Below are 14,319 nucleotides of genomic sequence, written 5' to 3'. Positions count from 1 at the left end.
TAACGTGACTAGTTGTTACGTGGTGTTATCTACTCTTTAGCCACGCGACTAGTTTTGCGTGATGTTACATGATTTCAGTCCCGTGGCTAGTTGTTTCGTGGTTTTAGTCGCGTGGCTAGACGTTACGTGATGGTAGTAATATTTAGTCACGTGAGTAGCTTTTACGCGGTGTTATATGCTTTTTAGTTACGTGACTAGTTTTTACGTGATGTTACATGATTTCATTCCCGAGACTAGTTACGCGGTTTTCGTCATTACGTGATGTTACGTGATTGTAGTCACGCGCCTAGTTTTTTACGTGATATTGCATCACGTGAGTATACGCTGTGATATTGCATGATCTTATTGCAATAGCAATTATATGGACAGTCTCGGCTGGTTTTTGCCGTCGCCGCCGCCATGCACGGTATATGTATAAGTATGTGCATATACAGGGTGTTTCAGCTAAAAAGCACCAAGTATTAAAAAATGAAACATAGGTGCTACGCATCTCCAATTAGTTCAGCATTGTTCTGAGCCACATAGAACACGTCAGAATATTTTTTTCCAATCCGCCAAGCTCGGTAATTAACAAAGATTGCTTAATGAACTTTTTAAATAGTAACTCTAGAGAAAAGTTTTCACTACAAAAGTCGTAGCGCTTGTTCAGAAACATCGAACTTTTTAATCTATGCGAAGATAACTCCCCTGCTTAATCTTTTTCCGTCCTTTCTTTAAAGCGCGCCAATTTAAAAAAAAAATCATGTGACTGCCGCCTAACGCGCGGCGCTTTGAGTGCCCTCAAATGTAAGTTGAACGAATTATCAAAGGCTGCTCCGTGCACGAAGGTCGATTGAGCAGGCTGCCGGTGACTGCGACGGACGCTAAATGATGACAGAGGCGTACCATCTAAAACAAAAAAAATCTACGAAAGAGCGGCCGTCACGTGTGAGTGCATCTTTTATCTCGGTCCTGCACCACGCTGTCACCCTCGCCCCTTCCAATGTGTTTCTTCATTGGTGCGAAAAAAAAAATGCCTACCCTACATCAAATGCTACCTATGGTCTCATGTAGCATTTGCTCCGTGGCTGCCGCTTTTTTGTTGAAGAATTTTTATTTGTTGTTGTTGAAACGGTATGCTCATTTTGTCGCTTAACGTCCATCGCAGTCACCGATAACCTGTTACACAGATCTTCGTGCACGAAGGAGCCTTTGATAATTCGTTCAACCAAGATTTGAGGGCACTGAAAGTGCCGCGCGTTTGGCGGCAGTCACGTGGTGTTTTTTGTAAATTCGCGTGCTTTAAAGAAAGGCCGGAAAAAAATTAAGCAGACGAGTTATCTTAAGACAGATTGAAAAAATCAAGGTTTCTGAACAAGCGCTACAACTTTTGTATTGAAAAGTGTTCTGTAGAGTTATTATTTAAAAAGTTCATTAAGCAATCTTTGTTAATTGCCGAGCTTGGCGGATTAAAAAAAATGTTCTGACGTGCTCTATATGGCTCAGAACAATAATACGCTAATTGCAGACGCGTAGCGCCTATGCTTAATTTTTTATTACTTGGTGCTTTTTATCTGAAACACCCTGTATATACAAGTCCCAAAGAAAAATAATTCAGAAAAATGCTTCTGAAGCGCGGAATCGAGCCAGCGACCTCTCGCTCCGCCGCGCGTGGCGTTAACCACTACGCCACAAAGCGTAGATCCTTCAGGCAGCTAACGGTGAGCGTTATATACACACTCTTTGCACTGGCAGTACTTTGAGAAGGCAGGCGCTTATAAGCATTTCTTCATTACCAGCGAGATGGCACGAGGAGCGCAATGGGCGCATTTAGAAGACGTCGGCCAGCTCGCTCGCTGCTAATATTTGCGCAGGGAGAACCTTGCCCTTCCGCTGTCTGCTCGCGCGGTTATCTCGTGGTGAGGGGAGGAGGGATGTTTCGAGCTTTCACTGTGTTGTCCGCGCTGATGTTAAGGAGCGTACGAAAGTCACTCGAGCTCAAAGGACGGCGCTAAACGAACAAACAGAACATGAGCGCGAACTATCAAGTGTCACAGCTCGACACTTGAGGCACGCTAGTTTCCTTCGCTGCTCCGGACGCCTTTGCAACAGGAGTGCTGTTCAAACTGAGACTATCCATTGGCGCGCCCCACTTCGTATAGCATTAGTTTCTTGCTATCGCATTCATTGCTTCGCCCTTCCCAGTCGAAAAATCCACCAGGCCGTGTCTGGTGTGTTTTTCCCGTTCCCACCAGAGCGGGAATTCAGACACGGTTTCTGGCGGGTGTCCCGGGTCTGGTGTATACGACCGGTTTTTGGTGTGAACCGGACTGGTGTGTTTTTGCAAGAACCGGGCTGGCGTGTTTTGTTGAGACCCGGACTGGCGTGTTTTGGCAAGAACCGGGCTGGTGTGTTTTTGCACGACGGGTCCAGGTGTAATTGCCTTTCCTTAAATGCATTGTGAATGAAAACATGCATGTTTACATGGCCACGGGCGAAAACATAAGCCATACACAGTAGTTTGGAAATGAAAATGACTTCTCTGTTTATTTTTGCTGCCCTCGCCTCAACTTGGTTGTCTTCTGGGACAGCCAAAAGCCTGGTGTTCTGGGCGGCCTGTTTCGCTTCCTCTTCCGGAAGGCTTTGGGCAGCACTGTTGTGCCTGGAAGAGACTGCAAGAACAATTCATTACAGGATTTCCCTAATTTGATGATTTAAGTTCACTATGGTTGTTGCAGATTTGTGCTCTGCCTTTTTAGGCAAAGAAAAATGACGGAACACAGATCCATTTTCGTTCATTGAGAAATGCCTATCAATGAACTACGGTAGCTGATTAAGACCCGCTTAGGTAACACTAGTCGAAAATATACGTTTGCTACGTGCTCTTCATACGTCTGCTACGCGCTCTTCAGTAAATAACCTGCTACGTGCTCGTCATACAGCCTAACATACAAACTGAGGGGCTAATTTTTAAATGTAGGACTACCATTGCAACAAATTTTCACCATGATTCCTTACAAAGCTGGAATGCTCAGGTTTAATGCTTTTATTGAACTTCGAGAAGGCTCGCACGCCACGAATGTCGGTACCATGACAGATAATACTACAGTTCAGGTTTTCCTTCCTCAAAAAACTCCAGACAAAGAACATGCAACAGATGCCATCAAGATTTCAACTATATCAAATTATTTTAATGTGTGGATACTTGCAAAAGCAAGCAGACAACCTTCACGGATTCGCACAAGCACATGGAGACAAGGAAGAGATACGCAACGACGAGCGCAATCTAACAACTGGTTTATTTTTTCAAAAGCCTTCACTTGACACCCCTCCGATCTGCACGATCTGGCCTAAAAATCTCGTCAAAGCGCACGTGGCACAGCTCGTGATCACATGCCTTATCATACAGATGACAACAGCAAAATTTCTTTCTCAAGCAAAGACACAGAAAGGTGGCTAACACGTTTTTCTTTTTGCTTGTCAATCTAAAAGGCCTCCACTATCTTCCCCGAAGTTTGATTGTATTGCTTGTATTCAATGGTGGTGCTACTAAACAAGGCTTGCATGCACACTCATTGCAATGCAACGCTAAACGTGTGTTAGGGCGACCTTTCAGACTCGACATATGTTCCCTTAGCCTCGTGTTTATACATCTGCCAGTCTGCCCTATGTACACAAGCACACGTCAAAAGAATATTGTACACTACATTGTTTGCACATTTAACAAACTGGTGCTTGTGTTTAACACCACAGTAGTCTTCCTGTACACTTTTCAGTTTCTCACATTTCTGGTCAACCAAAGCACACACACCTCCGATTTTGTTCTTGGCCAAAAACACCACCTTAAATTTGTAATTTCCAGCTACCTTTTTTATTCTGTGAGATAGCCCGTGTACGTAAGGAATCACTACTAGTTTGTTAAATGTGCACCAAGAAGCAGCAGTTTCTTAAATGTGTAGACAATGTAGTGTACAATATTTCTTTGACATGTGGTCATGTGTACGTAGGGCAGACTGGCAGATGTATAAAGACAAGGCTAAGGAACATATGTCGAGTCTGAAAGGCCACCATAACACATTGCATTGCATTGCGCTGCATTGCAATGAGTGCGCATGCACCCCTTGTTTTAGTAGCACCGTCATTGAATACAGGCATCGCAATCAAACTTCGAGGGAGAAAGTGGAGGCCTTTTACATTGACAAGCAAAAAGAAAAGTGTGTTAGCCACCCCTCTGTTGCCTTGCTTGAGAAAGAAACTTTGCTGTCGTCATATGTACGTTAAGGCACGTGATCACGAGCTGTGCCATGTGCGCTTTTGACGAGTTTTTTTTACTAGATCGCACCGATCGGAGGGTTGTTAAGTGAAGATTTGCGAAAAAATAAACCAGTTGTTAGATTGCGCTCGTCGTTGTGTATCTCTTCTTTGTCTCCGTGTGCTTGCGCGAATCCGTGAAGATGAATATGTTCCAATTGGGCCGACTTGCAGTATTGCTTGAAGTAGACAAGCATTTCAGCATTTCAACCATTAGGCATGTACATTCTGTGACTGGAAATATAACTTGCAGCTGTGCTCAGAAATAGGGCACTGAAGTCGCCGAACTGGTACCAGGTTATAAAACGACATGCATGCATGACAGAAAACATGCACGCTACTGAAATGCGCAAGCTTTCTCGCTGACCTCTCTATGCTCCCACTTTATGTGGGGACAATGGCTGATGTGCAGGCTTCTGGCCGCCTGCTGCTGCAAAACGGTTCGTTCCCGTGAAGCTCCTATGCGCGTGGGCATCTGTCCACCATATTGCGACGGTGGACCGCTGAACCAAATGGAAGTCCTTTCTCGAGGCGGCCCTTGAGAGCATCCCACCGTTAGGCAGGTCAACCTGCGCAGATACAAACAAAAAATTATTTCTTTAGCAAACAGCACTGTTTAATTCATCCCAACGACAATAGCAACGAGCTGAATTTCAAAAGTCTGAACTACACATTGAACTGGAACACATACAGAGAACCCTGCTGATACATTTTTGAAGGGACTGAAGGATGTAATGGGATTCCCAATATATTGGACCCTATGGAAGCTATGCTGGGACCAGCGGAAAACGATGTACCAGCCAGGAAAATGCAGCGAGGAACATAACAGTGGGGCTCTACTGTGCCAAGTGCAAGCTTGAAAATAATATTGAAACTACCTCTATGTCAACATGGAAGTAGTAAATGATAACAGTGCAGCATTAGCCACATTATTATTATTTAGAATAACAGAGAGCGGAGCTAGTTTGTAAGTATTCATTCTAAAAAGACAGGACAGTTCAAATGCCTTAACAGTTACTTCCACGTAGACCCCCACGCGTGCCAGATTGATAGGTTCGCCTGTTGCATGAGCATGCGCAGATATGTTTTCGTGCCTTCTTTCTTTTCCGCTGCTGCGCGTCTCTTCAGTTGTTAGTCGGCGTTTGTGGTGTCCTGACTTCTTTCTTGTGTCCGTCTTTGCACGCCCTGTCTTTTTAGAATGAATTATTATTTGTTCTCCTAAATCGTATAATTTTCTAAGTTTCACTTGCATTAGCCACATAGTTATTTATTCCCCTAAATCGTATAATTTCTTAAGTTTCACTTGCATATTCTCCCAGGTTTCAGCTCTATTATAACTGACCAGTTAACAATGCCTTGCGAGGTACACCTTATAGTTTATCACACTGCACATTTCAGTGTTTGGTGAACACTGAATGCAACATACATATTAGTCAACAGCTAAAATTAGCAGTCCCATTACGTATATATATTCTCAGATTTTTGTGCTTCAAGTGCTGTGAGAAAATTATTTTCAAAATGGCTTGTGCAATTGAAAGTTGTCAAATAGTACATAAATGATAAAAACTGCAATGTGATGCACTCAGTATCGTTAAAGGCCTCGCCATTTCTTAGCCAGCTTTTAAACAGGAAAAAAATGCTTTTCTTTTGCTAAGAAGTGAGAATAGGCTCTCAGAATTGCTATCTATAAAAGTAATTGGGAAAGAGTTAAAGTTTGAAAAACACAAGTACAGCTTTCATAATTGGCAAAATACACGAAAGAAAACATGATGGATTGTGTTCACTGGCCCAGCAAGGGATTTACAGGGGTTGCTTGGAGGTTCGAAGGCCACCACCTGAAAATTTTTGATGCCTGTTGTATGTACTGACTGCACGTCTTCAAAATTGAGCAATGACCATCTACGAATGCGTAAATAGTTAATCTCTTGTGGCAAACAGTAGCTTCATTCTTATTCGGTACCCATTGCCGGCATGCATTCACAAAGAGAAATCACCATAATGAGAGTGTCAATAGCAACAATGCGGTTTGTCTGCATCGGTTGCGTCGAGCAGTAATTTCATTTCGACTCCTTGTAACGTTCACGCTATGTCACAAGCGTGGCAAAAGCTGCTGTGGATTAAGAAATATTTCAGGGTGCCGTGCTGCAGCTGCACTTTGAATGTGCCCTCACACACACAATGCCCTTATTCCAGCAAGTGCTGATCAGTTACCGAATGAGTATCAAAGCCTCCGCACAGACTTTAAGCTACAATTCAGCACTGTATCGCTTCATGACCACGGTGAATGATGACTACAGTGGCAACACAATCTAGCTTGTGTTGACCCAGATCGCCGCACGCACTGTGAATGCAGTAGCTCACACGATGTTCCTTTTGAATAGAAAGATAAGCCATCCTCGAAAAGTAAGTTCAGCTTCTGAAAGCTGAAGTATACCTTTCGGTAAAAGCTGTGCACAGATTATCAGCATAACTCACGCAGCACTAGCGAGCAAAGGTAACTACCAGCACCTCCTACAATTTTTTTTGCATTGTTGTCGCTCTTGCCACAGCAGCATTATTTTTTAGGGTTTTGTCGAGACAACGTGATTATCAGGCCACATGCAGACTGACTGTGCAAGAACTGGCAATTAACATACTCTGCACCCACACATTCATTGTTGCTTGGTTATGTAAGCTGAAACTTGGCACAAGACTAGTTATTGCAAAAGAAACAAGACGCAAACACATCCTATGTCTTCGCGCGCAGCTACTTACCGACTAGCTCAAGTCCACATCTTGTTACTAGCTCAAAGAAAACAAGCAACAGCGCGAACCACAAGACAAAAGCATAGATATGGACTTAGCACTGACATACTTGCACTGTAAACGTAGTCCGAACAGAACAGCGCTTAGTTCATCTCTGTCCTGTCATCCTGTGGTTCATGCTGTTTCTCATTTCTTATGGACATGTACAGACTGGCCCAAATAAGCACTCTTGTTACTAGTTATTATCATGATAGGCTACGCACCTATAATACTCCTTGTGGATCCTTGATTATCTTAGCTGTTCATCCTTGCTGAACGAACACTGCAACATGTCAGCATCAGAGGCAGAAGGCAGTGTGACTGCTAAGGCTGCAGGACCAGAAGAGGCAGCACATTTAGTTGGTCTGGCTGCAGGATATGAGGTGGCAGCAGACTCAGTGCAGGCGCAGTTGTTGCTGTCGTAGCAACACTGTGCCTGAACCTGTTCATGGAGCAAAATCAACAAATGCTAAACTGTTAGAATTCAGGCTCCACCGTTTAGTAAGTTAGAAAAGTTATTATTGTACCTGTAAATGTAAGAGCGCAAAGAAAATATTTTGCAACGTCAGCAACTGTTCAGAAAATAATGATGCCAATGTTTGCTCAGTGTTGCACCTAGGTTCCAAACATTTGTTTAGATTCTGTAGGTGCCGTGGATACACGTGCTTTTGCTAGACTGAGGCAAGTGAGATTAAAAAAAAGCACGACAGTGAGCTTTGAATGATTTCAACCACTTCTACATCAAATTTATATTCAATAACTTTGCACTGTGCCGCATACTGTTAAAGATGACCACTTTGGCAGAGACATTACAGCATAGAGCGCTTGTGACATAAGTGGTCGGAGCAGCAAATATGCACATCATTAGTGGTACTGAACTGTAACCAAAACAAAATTTTACCACAGCTGCACACACGCACTACTTCAAGACCAAGCTGCTGCATTACTGTGAAAGCATGCAATAGGATAGGATGTCTGCACCCATTTATGTTACTGTTCGAGGACCCGTGGCACCTACAAATGAACACAGAAAAACATAGTGCTGTTATGATACAGGAAGACCACTGAATGAATTTTTCACAGCTGCTCAATAGACCGTTTCAAGCAATCCCAGAATGCCTCGCAGGCACTATGGGAAATGTGTGCAAGCGTTGAGCAAGTCGGCTGTTTGGTTGCCCGCTGCTCATTGGCGCCGTGGGAGCATGACTTGAAAAGAACGTACAACCGCATTCTTAAATCATAAATACTGCATATATCCAAACAACCCTGCATGTATCTCTACACATGAAATGTGAAAGGAATAACACAGTCAGCGTAGGTATTACCATGTGGATGCATATCAGATGTAGCAGTTTAGCGGCATAATACGAGAGTACGGCACGATGGTATTGGCATGCGTTATTGTGTTGTATACGACGTGCTATCATGAGCAGCATGTGCCGGAACACTGAATTCACATTTATTCAACGATTACTTTTTATGTACTGATATGAACGTGACGTATTGAATTGCAAGAGATACCTTTCCACTGGAGCATTTGGTGTTATGAACACTCTTGTGCTTGCCAATTGCGCTTAGCCACTATGACCTTTAAAAGCAATAGACCTTTTTCAAGCACACGAGCGCCACCAACGGACGCGCAAGCGCTTATGGGAAAAGTGTGAAAGTGTGTACGCCGCAGCAGCCGCCGCGATGAGCGCACGGGCCTCGTTTGCGCCATGCCAGGACTTCGACACAGTGAATTTGGTAAGGTGCAATATGTTACTCCGCAATTCAATCACGAACTTCAGTGTTTAGTTGCGACGGCCTCCTGACGATTTCCATCTGTCCCACTGTTGGACCAGCTGAGCGGCTCAAAAGCGTCACCTAGCTTTTATTTATTTTTTTTTGGCGCCAGTGCGCCTTACGGCATAAATGAAAAAAAAATACAACTCGGTTGCCCATGAAGTGCAGGAGCGGTCTATGATTCACAGATGCATTTGTAATCAACGTCCATCGACGCTGTAGATGAGTACAGTGTGAGGTTCTGATATTTAAAGAGTGCACTAGAAAGTGTAGTCGGCATTTGGGGAAATGAGATACATTCACTGCGTAGCTCGCACCATATATGTAACGAACGTTAAGTGCCTACTAGCCTTCGTTGGTACTTAACTACAGGTTGGAATAATACTTAGAGCGAAAAAAGAAAGCAGTACACACCTCCAATCTCATTTGGTGAAGGCTCTAATGATGGGAATAACTGTTCATCCCACAATGGAAGGCTCGTAGAGGCCGTGTCATCCAGAAACGCCTCCTCAGCAGTCTCCTTTTCAACGAAGTGGCAAGTGGCCTGCATGGGTATTCAGAAAATGGCTTAGCTCTGCTCCCACACAGTTTCTGCAAAGCAACCTAAGTAATTTATTAGGATTTTCTTATTTTTATATCTGTTTACTATCTCACCCTACCAACAATGCTTAAAAACACTTGGAGAACGCTTGACCTTCGCCTTCAAGTCTTGGACGCCACAGCGTAATCGGGCAGTATTCGCATCGCGCTCTCGTTCCCTAACCAGGATTCGCTTCTTGGCGGACATCTCAACCATGCCACTTTCAATGAACTCTGAAATTAATATGAGGTTTCAGTAGTCAAATGTGAGTACTTTAAAGAATCATTCAGCATGGCAACAATACAGCCTCAAAGTGGCATGGCACCTGCTGTGAAAGCCCTAAAATCTCTTTCTCAACTGGGATGCGCCACTGTGATCTTAATGTTTCGGAAAATTTGGCAGTGGTGACAGCATCTGAAAATTAGGTGTGCGTGATCAGTGACACAAGAAGCACATGAAGGGGGGTGGTGTCAAGACATGGAGAAGCTTGGACACTTGATCTGGCAACACTTCCCTAGTAGACGATAACTGCTAATTAAAAAATGCTTAAAAGTTTGTATTTACATGAAATATTGTGGGAGTGGCACAGGTTTTCCTTATTTTTGCCATTCTTGGCTGGCACCATCCACATGGGTCCAGATACAGAAGACAAAACATCACTCCATGCTTCCCATTCATGGCGCACAAATGTGACTGATTTTGAAGAAGAGTAATCCTGTTGTGCAGGACATGAAAGGCATCAAGTTGTGAAGGCGAATGCAAGACGTTATGAGACTGCCAGGCGTGTGCCAAAGTGCATTTTAGAGCCCTCTGAAAAAGAGGGCACCTGGTGGCACGACATGTAATTGCGCTAGCACATACCTTTATGCTCATGTGTTTCCATGTCTTTTTACGCTTGTGTGCAAAGTGTTTGTCCTTACTTAAAATCTAAGGAAGCTGCAGGAAACTGCTGAGAAAATGTATATGTGAAGCAAGGCCCTACTGCCACGTTCATGTAAACACAGTTTATGGTTAAAATGCCAAATATTTGCTGTGTCAATTCACTAAGCACATAGGAGGCACAGACAACATGGCAAGCAGACGTTGAGGTGACGACATGGCATAAATTAATGCATATTTAGGAACATTTGGCATTTCTGTCCGCAAATGAATCCTGCGGCTTCCCCAGTGCAGCAAGAAACTATTGACATAGAGTACAGTATTCCAGATGCTACACATAATATGAGTTATGTAAGAACCAAGGATGCTAGGGCGCTGTATCTGAAAAGCTTTCGAAGCAAAAAAGATATACAGCTTTCCCATTACCTCACCTTCTGTTGCGGTTTGTGCACTCTTTGTGTTGACATGGAAGTCGACAGCATGAAGGAATCCCGTGTGGCCGGCACGGTACATTTGAAACAAAAAGAGATGCCGACCAGACCAAACAAACGTTTATCACGTTTCGGCTTTGAGCACGGAAGCCTTGTTGACAATGAATGCATCAGCAGAAGCGGTTCATTTAAATAGGTTTGAGAAATTGCTGCAAAGACCTCGCATTGATCACGTTTAGATTTCTGTTGTTAAGATTAACTCTTTTACAAGTGGTCTGCATGATAAGCGATTCCATACGTAGCCAAGATGCTGTCACTTTTTCTGTTGTGACGATTCTTGCGTTGGTCCAATCAATCTTGTAGTCATTCATCATGGCGTGTTCTGCTGAAGCAGGCGCGTAAGTGTGTACCCGTCATGACAGTTGACAGTCTATTGCACTGGTAAAGTGCCTAGGGTATCCACAGTGATCGAGGTCATCCCGTACCTTTGCCATGCCTGCATCATGTGGCTTCGAGCCCAATCTTTTGGCACGCTGCAGCAGCGTGCTGACAACAGCCCTCTTGTTGAAAGCGGAGTGCACAGAGGTGAAATTCAACTGTCGTGACAATGACACCTTGACGCACCTCCTCTCTGCTGGCCCCCGCCTCTACGAAGCGAGCCCCCTACCGCATATTTCTGCGACAAGCGAATGTTTGGCACATGTCCGACGTGAGTATGACATGTATGTGGCACACATTTCACCCAAAAAGATGCGCCATCAACTTGTGAGAGTGAAGGACCGCCTGCTCAGGGAGCATTTCCCCAGTGTAGTTTACTAGATATTTTGGCAGACTGCAAGAGTGTTTACATCGGAGAGTCAGGAAACTACAAGAAGCGTCTGCAGCAGCACGCTCGTGACAAAAAATAAGAGCGTCCACAACAACGCTTTAGCTGAACACGCCGTGATGAATGACCACAAGATTGATTGAGACAACGCAAAAATCGTCACAACAGAAAATATGGCAGCATCTCGGCTACGTATAGAATCACTTATCATACAGACCACTTGCAAGAGAGTTAATCTTAACGACGGAAATCGCAACCCCATCTACGCACAGCCTTTGCAGTGATTACTCAAGCCCATTTAAATGAAGCACTTCTGGTGATGCGTTCATTGTGATCAAGGCTTGCGTGCTGAAAGCCGAGACGTCATAAATGTTTGTTTGGGCTGGTCGGCGTATCTTTTTTTTTGTTCCGTATGCATTGAAACATTGGTCCATTTCTTCTTTGGACTGTGAATAAAAGTGACACGTCATAATCGATAAATAGGTCAGTTGACAATATAAGCCAACACAGTCACAGAACTATGCAAACATGCAATGGGAACCATGCACTATGCGACAATTGTGAAAGAAAAATAAACAATTTTGTTTATACACTTATGATTCCAACTAGCAGTAGTGCAATATTACAATTAAGTCACACTTATCAGAAAGTAATTATGATGATTAGCACACATTTGCATAAATACATGTGGGAAAGCTTCCACCAGGATCACCGTCAAGCTATGCCCTGAAGACCGGTCTTAAAGCACTGAGCAAGGCCTCACAGCAATACAACCAGCATCATGAAGAATACACGAATTCAAGAGCACGACCTCTGGTTAGTGAAGATGGGTGTAATGCCATGTTGACAAAGATTTCGCTAAAAAAATGCATAAGCTGGTAAGCTCCGGGCTTCGATGGCCGCACGCTTGTTTCGACCTCTTCCTGAAGCCTGAGCACGATGCTGCAGCGCATAAGAGAGCATCACTTGCTCGCACCCGTCTAGATCCATGCATTTAGAAAATACCACGTGGCAAAGAACTGCGGTAGTCACCTGTATACTATCACAGATTCACATCGTGGATTTAAAAAAAATCTGTGCAAATCATGGTTCCACGGTAGCAATTAACGTTAAATCTATAATATTGCCCTAACTCAGGATTTCAACACTGTGCAAGGCATAGCATTCGCTGGTACACTCTCACGCGGCGACGGCAGCTCGGCGTAAAGTACTAAATACTACAGAATAGTAAATAGGCTACATGTAGATAGCGGTCGGCCAGCGCTGGGACATGACATGGAGTTATAACGGCGTGGTTCAGCACGTAAGGCGAGTGTGGGGGAAAAAAGTTGAACATGCCCAGCCAGATTGAAGTTTAAGCTCTTCTTCGACTCCGCACGTGCAAGAAGAGATTTTAAACATACGCACAGAATATGTGCCCCATGTAATGAAGAATTTTACATCACCTGTCATATGCAGAAGCACGGTGTCGTAGAGCCGACTTTGGTCTTCTCATCGCCGCTCCCAGTAAGCACTGAAGACATCCCCAGGGGTGAAGTCGTCAACGTCCTTGCGGTTAAACCACCGCACGCTCTTCGCACTTATAACCTTTTTGTTCTTGTGAAATTGGTATCTTACGTAGACGAATCACTGAGTCGCACTAACTTTTCACAAGCGGGCGATCGTTCACGCACAAAAAATCCTCCACGGAATGGAAAAAAAACAATGCCAGTGTTGCTAGCAGTGGCGTCAAAATGAATGTTGTGCCGCTAACTAAAGGCGTAGTGGCATGATATCTTCTTCAACCATTAACTTTGTTGCTTTAGTTGAAAGTTTAGGAGCTCTAATTCACAAATGAAGTGATCACAAACCTCAAATCGCTGCTGATAATTCATTATATTATCACAGCTTTTATACTACCAGTCCCGGTTTCGATCGAAACCGAAACTGGTTCTATAAAACATGCTATATCAACGGCGTTCTGAAGATTGTCGCTATTTTTTCAAGTGTTTATTGTTAGAGTGCGTTCTCAACGTAATAAATCAGTGGTCGGGAATGTCATGTCAGCGTCCCATTCATATGCGATGCAATGAAACAATGTATCGCGTCTTGAGTACGGTTGCTACAGTGTACTGCTGCAGCAGCCTTCCGCTTGATTTTTTTTTAAAAGTAAAGTTACGGTTCCTTCGGAGAGGTCATGTTAATCTTGACGCAGTGTTTCAAAACAAGAAACGAGAACACTTAAAAAAAAAGAAAAAAGCTACAATACGCGGTTTCGAACCCACGACGTTCAACATCACGAGCTGCCGCGCTGCCTGCTAACCGACTTCGCCACCAAAGCAGCACAGCGGTGGGGGTTTAACAACGGCATGTGTACGATTATCATAGGAGGCGATGGTACGATCAGCGGTACGACGCGTGAATTACAATGTGATGATCGTAGATCGTAGTTCTTTCACTACAGCGCAGCTGTCGAAGTGACGGCCCTGGGCCCCCGTGCACCCATGGCCCCGTCGTGGTGGTCGGTTCCGCCTCAGAAACGGCGCTTTCGGTTCTATTTGGAACCGACTACATCGTCAAAGTTCCCCTACAGATTGTGTGGACCAGAAGAAAGAGTCGTCTGCTGCTCTAGATGCTTCACAGGTAAGTTGTGATGTCTTGAAATGACTCTCAGAGCCCGCCGTTATCAATATCGATTCGCACATGCAGCCGTTCTGTTTGTGCTTATCTGAGACAACAGCTTCTTTCGCCGTAAATGACTGATA

The 14,319-nt window shown here is 44.1% G+C and overlaps 1 long non-coding RNA gene across 1 annotated transcript; it reads right to left on the bottom strand.

Moving 5' to 3' along the window:
• Positions 1-9,277: 9,277 nt before the first annotated feature.
• On the bottom strand, positions 9,278-13,694 carry LOC119373729 (uncharacterized). The gene is made up of 3 exons (XR_007414432.1): positions 13,021-13,694; positions 10,004-12,021; positions 9,278-9,403 (listed from the first exon to the last, which is right to left on the bottom strand). It is a non-coding gene; the product is annotated as an uncharacterized LOC119373729 (long non-coding RNA).
• Positions 13,695-14,319: the final 625 nt, after the last annotated feature.

This window comes from Rhipicephalus sanguineus, chromosome 11, assembly GCF_013339695.2.
Source record: "Rhipicephalus sanguineus isolate Rsan-2018 chromosome 11, BIME_Rsan_1.4, whole genome shotgun sequence".
NCBI lineage: Eukaryota > Metazoa > Arthropoda > Arachnida > Ixodida > Ixodidae > Rhipicephalus > Rhipicephalus sanguineus.
This window is presented reverse-complemented; position numbering and strand designations above follow the sequence as displayed.